A 15005-nucleotide genomic window follows, 5' to 3' on the forward strand; every position below is an offset into this window, starting at 1 on the left:
TTTCGAGTCAGCAATAGGGGAGTGATTGCTTCCTACAAGAGCACAAAACGTTTGCATTTCTAGGCATCTTTGAAAAACAAGTCAGGTTAAAAAAAGGCAAAACGCTTTTGTTCTGTCTTAAAGGATTAGTGTTGTATTTTAAGACAATAGGCATAGGGTAGCATAATTTGTCAGAATTTCTGTAATAGGAGAGCTCCTAACAACAAAACACTTTTTTGGGGTTTGATAAATTCAACCTCTGAAGGTGAAATGTGTACTTACATTCTGAAATCTTGCTCTGATTTATCATCCAAAGGGTCCCTGAGATGATTTTTTATTTTTTTTATTTAACTAGGCCAGTCAGTTAAGAACAACTTCTTATTTACAATGACTACCAACCGGGGAACAGTGGGTTAAGTGCCTTGTTCAGGGGCTGAACAACAGATTTTTACCTGGTTTTCTCAGGGATTTGATCCAGCAACCTTCGGTTACTGGCCCAACCAGTAGGCTGACTGCCCCTCCCGTAATGGTATGGGAATGATAACTGATGTTATTTTGTAAAGTGGTTTCTTGCATCAAACAACACAGCAAAATATTCAGTCACCTCCTTGTCTGAAGGACAAGTGCATAAACAGGTTGATATCAAGCCCTGCATAAGTTTTTCTTCAAAAGTCTCACGGAATGTATGTCTACATTGAACACCTTGTCTGCTACTGTAGGCTAAATGATAGAACAGCTATTTCCATGTTAAAAATGTTATGGGATGCATTTTCTCCATTGTTTTTGATGGTAGACCACTCTGGTAGGCCCACATTATGTTAGGAAATTGCCATGGAAATAAATGTTGCCGTAATTTAACCTTTTCCATTACGCCCAGCACACGTCGTCATTCACCAGGGTCTGCCCAAATGGCACCCTACTCCCTATAGTGCATACTTTTAACCAGAACACTCTACACTATCCCAAACTAGATTATTTTGCCAAATCTTAAACTATACAATGAAGTCCCTTATAGACACCTGATGCTGTTGTTGATAGGGCTGTATAGGGATCGGCGTCCCGTTAACGGGACAGTTGTAAATCATGCGGCGCCTTGTGTCACCATCGCAGATTTTAGAGAAACAACAAACGTCAGTATATATATAAGTGTCTTATATCGGGCTAAAAGCTTAGATTCTTGTTAATATAACTGCACTGTCCAATTTACAGTAGCTATTACAGCGAAAAAATGCCATGCTATTGTTTGAGGAGAGCTCCTAACAACAAAACACTTTTTGGGGGTTTGATTAATTCAACCTCTGAAGGTGAAATGTGTACTTACATTCTGAAATCTTGCTCTGATTTATCATCCAAAGGGTCCCTGAGATGACATGACGTGTCCTTTTGTTAGATAAAATCATTTTGCATATCCTTAAAAGGTCCATATAGCATGCACGATCGATTTTATATTGCCACTCGTTCAATTTGCAAAGAAAGTAATCTGTGAAAGTCTAACCCTAAAAGTTTTTTCGACCGGTCAAATCACATTTGTTTGTATTCCTCAGAGATCCTAGAACGTAACCAGACTTCACTATGTTATTAGGGGTGTAGTATATCCTATAGGACACCAAATTTGGTCAGAGAGCGATGCCTCCATGGCATGCCGATGACGCGGCCGGTCTTCATTTGATCAACTTTATCTTTGTCAAATAAGCACCAATCGGAGTCAAACCAAGCTAGCTAGATAGCCAATGAGCTGGGCTTTACGTGAGTATCCGGAAACCCTGTATCCGTCGTAAAATGTCGCTACTAACCTTGTACGACAGCATGCCTTTTTATTTTGGACAAAAATCATAAGGATATTCAGAGTTATGAAGTTATGAAAACTGAGTGTTTTGCAAATGTTGAACTTATAATATGGCTACTAATACTGGAAAGCTAAATCAAAGTCCAAGTATACAGATTTGACGATATTCTTGCAGAAAAATGTAATGTGAATGTAAATGTCGCCTGGGTGACTTCATACTTCAAGTTATCCGTCTGAAACTTTGCACATACACTGCTGCCATCTTGTGGATACCATCGGAATTACAACCAGAGTGATGGCTAGAACGGGGACTTTTCTGTTGCATTTCAAAGATGGTGGTAAAAAAAAACGATTGTTTTTTTCTTTGTATTTTCTTCTACCAGATCTATTGTATTATATTCTCCTACATTCAATTCACATTTCCATGAACTTCAAAGTGTTTCCTTTCAAATTTACATTTACATTACATTTAAGTCATTTAGCAGACGCTCTTATCCAGAGCGACTTACAAATTGGTGCATTCACCTTATGACATCCAGTGGAACAGCCACTTTACAACAGTGCATCTAAATCTTTTAAGGGGGGAGGGGGGTGTCAGAAGGATTACTTTATCCTATCCTAGGTATTCCTTAAAGAGGTGGGGTTTCAGGTGTCTCCGGAAGGTGGTGATTGACTCCGCTGTCCTGGCGTCGTGAGGGAGTTTGTTCCACCATTGGGGGGCCAGAGCAGCGAACAGTTTTGACTGGGCTGAGCGGGAACTGTACTTTCTCAGTGGTAGGGAGGCGAGCAGGTCAGAGGTGGATGAACGCAGTGCCCTTGTTTGGGTGTAGGGCCTGATCAGAGCCTGGAGGTACTGAGGTGCCGTTCCCCTCACAGCTCCGTAGGCAAGCACCATGGTCTTGTAGCGGATGCGAGCTTCAACTGGAAGCCAGTGGAGAGAGCGGAGGAGCGGGGTGACGTGAGAGAACTTGGGAAGGTTGAACAGCAGACGGGCTGCAGCGTTCCTGATGAGTTGTAGGGGTCTAATGGCACAGGCGGGGAGCGCTGCCAACAGCGAGTTGCAGTAATCCAGACGGGAGATGACAAGTGCCTGGATTAGGACCTGCGCCGCTTCCTGTGTGAGGCAGGGTCGTACTCTGCGGATGTTGTAGAGCATGAACCTACAGGAACGGGCCACCGCCTTGATGTTAGTTGAGAACGACAGGCTGTTGTCCAGGATCACGCCAAGGTTCTTAGCGCTCTGGGAGGAGGACACAATGGAGTTGTCAACCGTGATGGCGAGATCATGGAACGGGCAGTCCTTCCCCGGGAGGAAGAGCAGCTCCGTCTTGCCGAGGTTCAGCTTGAGGTGGTGATCCGTCATCCACACTGATATGTCTGCCAGACATGCAGAGATGCGATTCGCCACCTGGTCATCAGAAGGGGGAAAGGAGAAGATTAATTGTGTGTCGTCTGCATAGCAAGGATAGGAGAGACCATGTGAGGTTATGACAGAGCCAAGTGACTTGGTGTATAGCGAGAATAGGAGAGGGCCTAGAACAGAGCCCTGGGGGACACCAGTGGTGAGAGCGCGTGGTGAGGAGACAGATTCTCGCCACGCCACCTGGTAGGAGCGACCTGTCAGGTAGGACGCAATCCAAGCGTGGGCCGCGCCGGAGATGCCCAACTCGGAGAGGGTGGAGAGGAGGATCTGATGGTTCACAGTGTCGAAGGCAGCCGATAGGTCTAGAAGGATGAGAGCAGAGGAGAGAGAGTTAGCTTTAGCAGTGCGGAGCGCCTCCGTGATACAGAGAAGAGCAGTCTCAGTTGAATGACTAGTCTTGAAACCTGACTGATTTGGATCAAGAAGGTCATTCTGAGAGAGATAGCAGGAGAGCTGGCCAAGGACGGCACGTTCAAGAGTTTTGGAGAGAAAAGAAAGAAGGGATACTGGTCTGTAGTTGTTGACATCGGAGGGATCGAGTGTAGGTTTTTTCAGAAGGGGTGCAACTCCCGCTCTCTTGAAGACGGAAGGGACGTAGCCAGCGGTCAGGGATGAGTTGATGAGCGAGGTGAGGTAAGGGAGAAGGTCTCCGGAAATGGTCTGGAGAAGAGAGGAGGGGATAGGGTCAAGCGGGCAGGTTGTTGGGCGGCCGGCCGTCACAAGACGCGAGATTTCATCTGGAGAGAGAGGGGAGAAAGAGGTCAGAGCACAGGGTAGGGCAGTGTGAGCAGAACCAGCGATGTCGTTTGACTTAGCAAACGAGGATCGGATGTCGTCGACCTTCTTTTCAAAATGGTTGACGAAGTCATCTGCAGAGAGGGAGGAGGGGGGGGGGAGGGGGAGGAGGATTCAGGAGGGAGGAGAAGGTGGCAAAGAGCTTCCTAGGGTTAGAGGCAGATGCTTGGAATTTAGAGTGGTAGAAAGTGGCTTTAGCAGCAGAGACAGAAGAGGAACATGTAGAGAGGAGGGAGTGAAAGGATGCCAGGTCCGCAGGGAGGCGAGTTTTCCTCCATTTCCGCTCGGCTGCCCGGAGCCCTGTTCTGTGAGCTCGCAATGAGTCGTCGAGCCACGGAGCGGGAGGGGAGGACCGAGCCGGCCTGGAGGATAGGGGACATAGAGAGTCAAAGGATGCAGAAAGGGAGGAGAGGAGGGTTGAGGAGGCAGAATCAGGAGATAGGTTGGAGAAGGTTTGAGCAGAGGGGAGAGATGATAGGATGGAAGAGGAGAGAGTAGCGGGGGAGAGAGAGCGAAGGTTGGGACGGCGCGATACCATCCGAGTAGGGGCAGTGTGGGAAGTGTTGGATGAGAGCGAGAGGGAAAAGGATACAAGGTAGTGGTCGGAGACTTGGAGGGGAGTTGCAATGTGGTTAGTGGAAGAACAGCATCTAGTAAAGATGAGGTCAAGCGTATTGCCTGCCTTGTGAGTAGGGGGGGAAGGTGAGAGGGTGAGGTCAAAAGAGGAGAGGAGTGGAAAGAAGGAGGCAGAGAGGAATGAGTCAAAGGTAGACGTGGGGAGGTTAAAGTCGCCCAGAACTGTGAGAGGTGAGCCGTCCTCGGGAAAGGAGCTTATCAATGCATCAAGCTCATTGATGAACTCTCCGAGGGAACCTGGAGGGCGATAAATGATAAGGATGTTAAGCTTGAAAGGGCTGGTAACTGTGACAGCATGGAATTCAAAGGAGGCGATAGACAGATGGGTAAGGGGAGAAAGAGAGAATGACCACTTGGGAGAGATGAGGATCCCGGTGCCACCACCCCGCTGACCAGCTGCTCTCGGGGTGTGCGAGAACACGTGGGTGGACGAAGAGAGAGCAGTAGGAGTAGCAGTGTTATCTGTGGTGATCCATGTTTCCGTCAGTGCCAAGAAGTCGAGGGACTGGAGGGAGGCATAGGCTGAGATGAACTCTGCCTTGTTGGCCGCAGATCCAGAGGCTACCGGAGACCTGGAACTCCACGTGGGTCGTGCGCGCTGGGACCACCAGATTAGGGTGGCCGCGGCCACGCGGTGTGAAGCGTTTGTATGGTCTGTGCAGAGAGGAGAGAACAGGGATAGACAGACACATAGTTGACAGGCTACAGGAGAGGCTACGCTAATGCAAAGGAGATTGGAATGACAAGTGGACTACACGTCTCGAATGTTCAGAAAGTTAAGCTTACGTAGCAAGAATCTTATTGACTAAAATTATTAAAATGATACAGTACTGCTGAAGTAGGCTAGTTGGCAGTGGCTGCGTTGTTGACACTACACTAATCAAGTCGTTCCGTTGAGTGTAATAGTTTCTACATTGCTGCTACAGTGCTGCTATTCGGTGGCTAGCTGGCTAGCTAGCAGTGTTGATTACGTTACGTTGCGTTAAAAGAACGACAATAGCTGGCTAGCTAACCTAGAAAATCGCTCTAGACTACACAATTATCTTTGATACAAAGACGGCTATGTAGCTAGCTATGTAGCTAGCTACGATCAAACAAATCAAACCGTTGTACAGTAATGAAATGAAATGAAAATGTGATACTACCTGTGGAGCGAAGCGGAATGCGACTGGGTTGTTGAGTGCGGAAGTTCTATTCGGTAGACGTCGGCTAGCTGTTGGCTAGCTAGCAGTGTCTCCTACGTTAAGGACGACAAATAGCTGGCTAGCTAACCTCGGTAAATTAAGATAATCACTCTAAAACTACACACTCTGAACTACCCAATTATCTTGGATACGAAGACAGCAAAGACAACTATGTAGCTAGCTAACACTACACTAATCAAGTCGTTCCGTTGAGTGTAATAGTTTCTACTGCTATTCGGTAGACGGTGGACGTTTGCTAGCTGGCTAGCTGCTGGGCAGATGCAGACTGCGTTAGGACGACGAAATACGATAATTACGCAATTATCTTTGATACAAAGACGGCTATGTAGCTAGCTAAGAAGAAATTGATAAGGTTAGACAAATCAAACCGTTGTACTATAATGAAATGTAATGAAAAGTTGAAAAGTTGAAAAGTTATACTACCTGCGGAGCGAATGCGACCAAAAAAATGGTACCAAAAAAATGCATATCCTTGCTTCAGGGTGCCTGAGCTACAGGCAGTTAGATTTGGGTATGTCATTTAGGCAAAAATTTTAAAAAAGGGGGCTACCCCTAAGAAGTGTTAAGACACTCCATGATCACATTACCTCATAGACACCTGATGCCGTTAAGAGACTCCACGATCACATTACCTCATAGACACCTGATGCTGTTAAGACACTCCACGATCACATTACCTCATAGACACCTGATGCCGTTAAGACACTCTGTGATCACATAGAATGCTGTCTCTTTGTTACATTACTATAAACCCCAAACTGACACATTATTCCCTGGATAGTGCACTGCTTTTGATGGGTGCTGGTCGAAAGTAGTGCACTGTACAGGGAATCGGATGGCATTTGAGATGCAGGCTGTGTCATCCCGTTGTCCCGTTAGCCAGCAGATCGCCTTGGCCTTCTCTGTTCCTCTCGGGCGAGCTACAGACACACATCATACCTCTCTGTCACATCCTCACATTTCAGTCTCCTCTCCCTATATATATATATATATATATATATATATATATATATATATATATATATATATATATATATATATATATATATATATATATATATACAGTAGGGAGAAAAAGTTTTTGAAACACTGCCGATTTTTCAGGTTTTTCTACTTACAAAGCATGTAGAGGTCTGTAGTTTTTTATCATAGGTACACTTCAACTGTGAGAGACGGAATCTAAAACAAAAATCCAGAAAATGATATTGTATGATTTTTAAGTAATTTTATTTATTTATTTATTTTTTATTGCATTTTATTACATATATATGTGTATCATCTCAACTCCTATCAACTCCTCTCCCTCATGTCACCTACTTGTTGTGTGTATGTATCCATACATATATATATGTGTGGTTATCATCCATATATTTATTTGTATAGATTCTTATGCCGTTCCTTTATTAATATTTGTGTGTTTAAGGTAGTCGTTGTGAAATTCTTAGATTACATGTTAGATATTACTGCACTGTTGGAACTAGAAGCACAAGGATTTCGCTACACTCGCATTAACATCTGCTAACCACGTGTATGTGACCGATAACACCTGCTAATCACGTGTATGTGACCAATAACATCTGTTAACCATGTGTATGTGACCAATAACATCTGCTAATCACGTGTACGTGACCAATAACATCTGCTAACCATGTGTATGTGACCAATAACACCTGCTAACCACGTGTATGTGACCAATAACATTTGATTTGATTTGATATGTACTGACATGTATGTGTAACCGATGCGCACACACACAGACACACACACACACACACACACACACACACACACACGACTTGTTAATGTTTTTAAATGTATGTAAATTGAAAAATCTTTGTAATGTCTTTTTAGTTATGTGTCAGACCCCAGTAAGACCAGCTATTGCCAATGTCATCGGCTAACAGGGAACCTAATAAATGAAATCAAACTCCTCTGCTTTTACAAGGTGACAAAACTCTCTCAGTGTCTGTGCGCAGCTGACATCCCTGTGTGATCTGTTGAACACACAGAGAAACACAGACACTAAGGCGTAAACACACACACACTTCGACATAAACACACTTCAACACTCACACACACAGGCGTGTGCACATTTGTTATCTGCAGCGAGGGCCATTAAACTGACCCGGCCATGTGGAAAAGGCATAGAGTTTTAATTACCCAGATATCTCAGCTTTGGGGCCTAAAAACCACCTCCACCCCGTCTCCCTGTCTCAGCCCACCTCCCTCTCTGTCTCCCTGTTTTAGCCCACCTCCTTCCCTGTCTCCCTGTCTCAGCCCACCTCCCTCCCTGTCTCAGCCCACCTCCCTCCCTGTCTCCCTATCTCCCTGTCTCAGCCCACCTCCCTCCATGTCTCCCTGTCTCAGCCCACCTCCCTCCCTGTCTCCCTGTCTCCCCGTCTCCTTCCCTCTCTCCCTGTCTCCCTGTCTCAGCCCACCTCTCTCCCTGTCTCCCTGTCTCAGCCCACCTCCCTCCCTGTCTCCCTGTCTCCCCGTCTCCTTCCCTCTCTCCCTGTCTCCCTGTCTCAGCCCACCTCTCTCCCTCTATCCCTGTCTCAGCCCACCTCTCTCCCTGTCTCCCTGTCTCAGCCCACCTCTCTCCCTCTCTCCCTGTCTCAGCCCACCTCTCTCCCTGTCTCCCTGTCTCAGCCCACCTCTCTCCCTGTCTCCCCGTCTCCTTCCCTCTCTCCCTGTCTCAGCCCACCGCTCTCCCTCTCTCCCTGTCTCAGCCCACCACTCTCTCTGTCTCCCTGTCTCAGCCCACCTCTCTCCCTGTCTCCCTGTCTCAGCCCACCTCCCTCTCTCCCTGTCTCCCTGTCTCAGCCCACCTCTCTCCCTCTCTCCCTGTCTCAGCCCACCTCTCTCCCTCTCTCCCTGTCTCAGCCCACCTCCCTCTCTGTCTCCCTGTCTCAGCCCACCTCTCTTCCTGTGTCCCTGTCTCAGCCCACCTCCCTCTCTGTCTCCCTGTCTCAGCCCACCTCTCTCCCCCTCTCCCTGTCTCAGCCCACCTCCCTCTCTGTCTCCCTGTCTCAGCCCACCTCTCTCCCTGTCTCCCTGTCTCAGCCCACCTCTCTCCCTGTCTCCCTGTCTCCTTCCCTCTCTCCCTGTCTCAGCCCACCTCTCTCTCTGTCTCCCTGTCTCAGCCCACCTCTCTCCCTCTCTCCCTGTCTCAGCAAACATCTCTCCCTGTCTCCCTGTCTCAGCCCACCTCCCTCTCTCCCTGTCTCCCTGTCTCAGCCCACCTCTCTCCCTGTCTCCCTGTCTCTCCGTCTCCCTCCCTTTCTCGCTGTCTCCCTTTCTCCCCGTCTCCCTCCCTGTCTCAGCCCACCTCTCTCCATGTCTCCCTGTCTCAGCACCCCTCCCTCCCTGTCTCCCTGTCTCCCTCCCTGTCTCCCTGTCTCCCCGTCTCAGTCTGTGTGAAATACAGAGGAGAGAGTGAAGCTGACTGTTAGGTCCAGCGTGTCAGTCAGTGCCGACTAGAGTCAAATGGAAAGTTGAACTCAGTTATCTTGTTCTGCATGTGGTGAGACAAAGCAGAATGTTAATACAGTGGTGGAAGAGGTAAGTGGTATACCTGAGTAAAGGTAAGGTATACCTGAGATACCTTAATAGAAAATGATTCAAGTAAAAGTGAAAGTCACCCAGTCTAATACTACTTGAGTAAAAGTCTAAAAGTATTTGGATTTAATAAATGCATTTAACTTCTTATGGATGAGGGGCAGTATTGAGGGGTTTGGATGAATAAGGTGCCCAGAGTAAACTGCCTGCTACTCAGGCCCAGAAGCTAAGATACGCATATTATTAGTATATTTGGATAGAAAGTTGAAACTCTGAAGTATCTAAAACTGTTTGAATGATGTCAGTGAGTATAACAGAACTCATATGGCAGGCAAAAACCTGAGAAAAAAAATCCAACCAGGAAGTGGGAAATCTAAGGTTTGTTTTCAAGTCTTTGCCTATCCAATATATAATGTCTATGGGGTCATTTTACACTTCTTAAGGCTTCCACTACATGTCAACAGTCTTTAGAACCTTGTTTCAGGCTTCTACTGTGAAGGGGGAGAGATTAAGAGCTGTTTCAACCAGAGGTCTGGCAGAATGCCATGAGCCCAGTCATGCTCGCGCCAGTGAGAGTTAGCTGCGTTCCATTTCTATTCTAAAGATAAAGGCATTCTCCGGTTGAAACATTATTGAAGATTTATGATAAAAACATCCTATAGATTGATTCTATACATCGTTTGACATGTTTCTACGAACTGTAATGACATTTTTTGACTTTTCGTCTGGCCGTTGTCATATCGATCCCGTTAACGGGATCTCAGCCATATTAAATATCAAAAGTAAATAGAATTGCAAAAATATATTTAAGTATCAAAAGTAAAACTATAAATAATTTCACATTCCTTATTTTAGGCAAAATAGACAGAACAATTTAATTTTTTCATTTTATTTTCATTTACGGATAGCCAGGGGCACACTCCAACACTCAGACATAATTTATAGATAGCCAGGGACACACTCCAACACTCATACATCATTTACAGATAACCAGGGAACACTCCAACACTCAGACATCATTTACAGATAGCCAGGGGCACACTCCAACACTCAGACATCATTTACAGATAGCCAGGTGCACACTCCAACACTCAGACATCATTTACAGATAGCCAGGGACACACTCCAACACTCAGACATCATTTACAGATAGCCAGGGACACACTCCAACACTCAGACATCATTTACAGATAGCCAGGGGCACACTGCAACACGCAGACATCATTTACAGATAGCCAGGGGAACACTCCAACACCCAGACATCATTTACAGATAGCCAGGGGAACACTCCAACACTCAGACATCATTTACAGATAGCCAGGGGCACGCTCCACCACTCAGACATCATTTACAGATAGCCAGGGGCACGCTCCACCACTCAGACATCATTTACAGATAGCCAGGGGCACGCTCCACCACTCAGACATCATTTACAGATAGCCAGGGGCACGCTCCACCACTCAGACATCATTTACAGATAGCCAGGGGCACGCTCCACCACTCAGACATCATTTACAGATAGCCAGGGGCACGCTCCACCACTCAGACATCATTTACAGATAGCCAGGGGCACACTCCAACACTCAGACATCATTTACAGATAGCCAGGGGCACACTGCAACACGCAGACATCATTTACAGATAGCCAGGGGAACACTCCAACACTCAGACATCATTTACAGATAGCCAGGGGCACACTCCAACACTCAGACATCATTTACAGATAGCCAGGTGCACACTCCAACACTCAGACATCATTTACAGATAGCCAGGGACACACTCCAACACTCAGACATCATTTACAGATAGCCAGGGACACACTCCAACACTCAGTCAACATTTACAGATAGCCAGGGGTCCACTCCAACACTCAGACATTATTTACAGATAGCCAGGGGCACACTCCAACACTCAGACATCGTTTACAGATAGTCAGGGGCACGCTCCACCACTCAGACATAATTTACAGATAGCCAGGGGCAAACTCCAACACTCAGACATCATTTACAGATAGCCAGGGGCACACTCCAACACTCAGACATCATTTACATATAGCCAGGGGCACGCTCCAACACTCAGACATCATTTACAGATAGCCAGGGGCACACTCCAACACCCAGACATCATTTAAAAACAAAGCATTTGTGTTTAGTGAATCCACCAGATCAGAGACAGTAGACCAGGGATGTTCTCTTGATAAGTGCGTGAATTTTACAATTTTTCCTGTCCTGCTAAGACTTTGAAACGTAAGGAGTACTTCTGGGTGTCAGGGAAAATATATGGAGTAGAAAGTACAATATTTTCTTTATGAATGTAGTGAAGTAAAAGTTGTCAGAAACTATAAATAGTAAAGTACAGAACCCCCCCCCCAAAAAAAATACTTAAGTAATATATTTAAATGTTTTTACTTAAGTACTTTACACCACTGTGTCACGCCCTGAAAAGAGTTTGCTTTGTATGTTTTATGTTTTGGTTGGTCAGGGTGTAATCTGAGTGGGCATTCTATGTTGTTTGTCTGGTTTGTCTATTTCTGTGTTTGGCCTGATATGGTTCTCAATCAGAGACAGGTGTTTAGTGTTGTCTCTGATTGGGAACCATATTTAGGTAGCCCGTTTTGTGTTGTGGGTTATTGTCTATGTCTACACGTTGGTTGCTTGCGTCTGCACTTTCGTATAGCGTCACGTTCGTTTTATTGTTTTATAAGTTTGTTTAGTGTTTTTGTCTTCGTTAACCTGTTTGGGCTGCAGGGGCAGTATTGAATAGCCAGATAAAAGGTGCCCATTTCAAAAAGGCCTCGTACTCAATTCTTGCTTGTACAATATGCATATTATTATTACTATTGGATATAAAACACTCTCTAGTTTCTAAAACCGTTTGAATTATATCTGTGGGTGAAACAGAACTGGACTTAGAGCAATTTTCCTATGTGTATGTCAGAATGCAGAATTCTGCTGGCTGTTCTGAGACCTGTGTATTAATTTGCCTGTCCTCTATTGGTTGAGATGCACTGCATACGCCTTCCACTGGGTGTCAGCGAATAGGGAGACTTGAAATGGAGTTTCTACGTAGTTCCCAAAGGTTAAAAAATTGCTTGGAACCGAAGTGTCCCATCTTTCCACTCTTCGCTCTGACGCAGGGAGGGTCTTTGCATGTCATTTTAGAAGCTCCCGTTTTAGCTCCTAGATATATCCGGCTTTGTTTTTATTCGATATAGGTGTTGAAGACATCGTAATGTTGTTATTTTAATCCGAATTATATCAGTTTATGTCAGTATATTGCGATTTTCGGGTATTTATTTTCGTGACGTTGTAGGAAGTTGGGTATCTCTGGCCCACATGGCTAATGTTTACTGCTAATTGCAACGTTGAAGACTACGTTCTCCAACCTAGCAACGATTCTTTTGGACAAAGGACACCTTTCCCAAGATTCTGATGGGAGTTCATCGAAAAGTAAGAACTATTCATGCTGATAATTCATTGTTCTGTTGGAAAAAGTAAAATGCATAAGCCGCCATTACTTGCAGTGTAGCCTTGCTTTATCGCAGCCTGTATTGCGCAGTAACGTTCATTTTAAAAATGTAATTCAGCGATTGCATTAAGAACTAATTTGTCTTTCAATTGCTGTCCAACCTGTATTTTTTTTGTCAAGTTTATGAATAGTTTTCGATAAGAAAAGGTGCCTTTACAAGATGGCGCCGGGCAGATTGCTTGACGTTATGGACACTATTCTCATTGTATAAGCACGATTTGTGCCGCTAAATATGCACATTTTCGAACAAACTCTATATGCATTGTGTAATATGATGTTACAGGACTGTCATCTGAAGAATTCTGAGAAGGTTAGTGAAACAATTAATATATTTTGGTGGTTTATACGTTATCACTATTTTTGCCTTGAATCAATGCTGTTGTTATGTTTGCTATTGTGCTAAGCTAATATAACTCTATATTGTGTTTTCGCTGTAAAACACTTGATAAATCGGAAATATTGTCTGGAATCATAAGATGCCTGTCTTTCAATTGCTGTACACTATGTATTTTTCAGAAATGTTTTATGATGAGTATTTCATTATTTGGCGTTGGTGTCTGTAATTTTTCTGTCTGCTTTCGGTGCAATTTCTGACTGTAGCTGCAATGTAAACTATGATTTATTTGTGATAGCTACTGATGGAGTAAAAAACTGATGGAGTAAAAAAAAGTGGTGTCTTTTGCTAACGTGGTTAGCTAATAGATTTACATATTGTGTCTTCCCTGTAAAACATTTTAAAAATCGGACATGTTGGCTTGATTCACAAGATGTGTACCTTTCATATGCTGTATTGGACTTGTTAATGTGTGAAAGTTAAATATTTAAAAAAAATATCTTTTGAATTTCGCGCCCTGCACTTTGAGCTGGCTGTTGTCACAAGTGTACCGACGTCGGGCTGCAGCCATAAGAAGTTAAATAAATCAAGAATATATTCATTCCACGCTGCGCTTTGGTCAGATCCTTACTCCCCCTCAGACGAGGAGGATTACGACGTTCGTGACACACTGTGTAAATACAGAGTATGTTTATAGCTGTTCACTTGACATGTATTGCTAATCTGAGTAAGAGAAAACCCCCCTGAAATGGAAAAAAGGAATGGGTTCCTATTGGCAGTTTACATATACACCATGGCAAATACCACTCAAATGGACGGCAGATCATTCAAAGCTTATGGCAAATATCATATGGCAAATGCCAAGAGTCATACAGCAAAAATCCCATAGATGGCGAGCGCGCTCCACCATTATTTTTCGTATTGCAAATTGACATCAAGTCAAGACCTAAGTGTCAAATTTAGAAAATTTGAAAAAATATTAAAAAATTATTACCCTCTAAAAAAGTGCTTTCTAGACCGTTTTTCGAAATTCTTTCGATTATTTGGTGTTGTCAATTATACATGTATAAGAACTGTATGAACATACCTTTGTCATATTTTATTGTCATTTTTTTTTGACTTGTCCATAAGGCATATGTTTTGTCCATTTGCAATATGTTATCATAGGAAGTCAAAAGTCGAAGTCAAAAGTCAGTTAACCATTGCCAAATACCATAAGAAATGTCCAAATGCAATATGAAAGTATTGAAAGTGCCAAGTCAGGATGTTATGTCCATTTGCAGTATGATATCATAGAAAGTCAAAAGTCGAAGTCAAAAGTCAGTGAACCATGGCCAAATGCCATAAGAAAAGTCCAAATGCAATATGAAAGTATTGAAAGTGCCAAATCAGGATGTTATGTCCATTTGCCATATATGATCATATGAAATCGGCTTCCGAACCCATGTCCAAATGGCAGTTATACTGCCCAAATGATATGTCTCACTATGTTAACCTGTCTAGGATCAGCGTGGCGCTAGCGGCACACCCCCCCCCCCCCACTGAAAAACCAGTGCCGCGAAATTCAAAAAAAATATTTTTTTAAAATATTTAACTTTCACACATTAAAGTCCAATACAGCTAATGAAAGACACAGATCTTGTGAATCCAGTCAACTTGTCCGATTTTTAAAATGTTTTACAGGGAAGACACAATATGTAAAGATGTACATCTATTACCTAAAAACACATTAGCATAATCCACCATCTTTTATTTGTCCAC

This window comes from Salvelinus fontinalis, chromosome 34 (genome assembly GCF_029448725.1).
Source record: "Salvelinus fontinalis isolate EN_2023a chromosome 34, ASM2944872v1, whole genome shotgun sequence".
NCBI lineage: Eukaryota > Metazoa > Chordata > Actinopteri > Salmoniformes > Salmonidae > Salvelinus > Salvelinus fontinalis.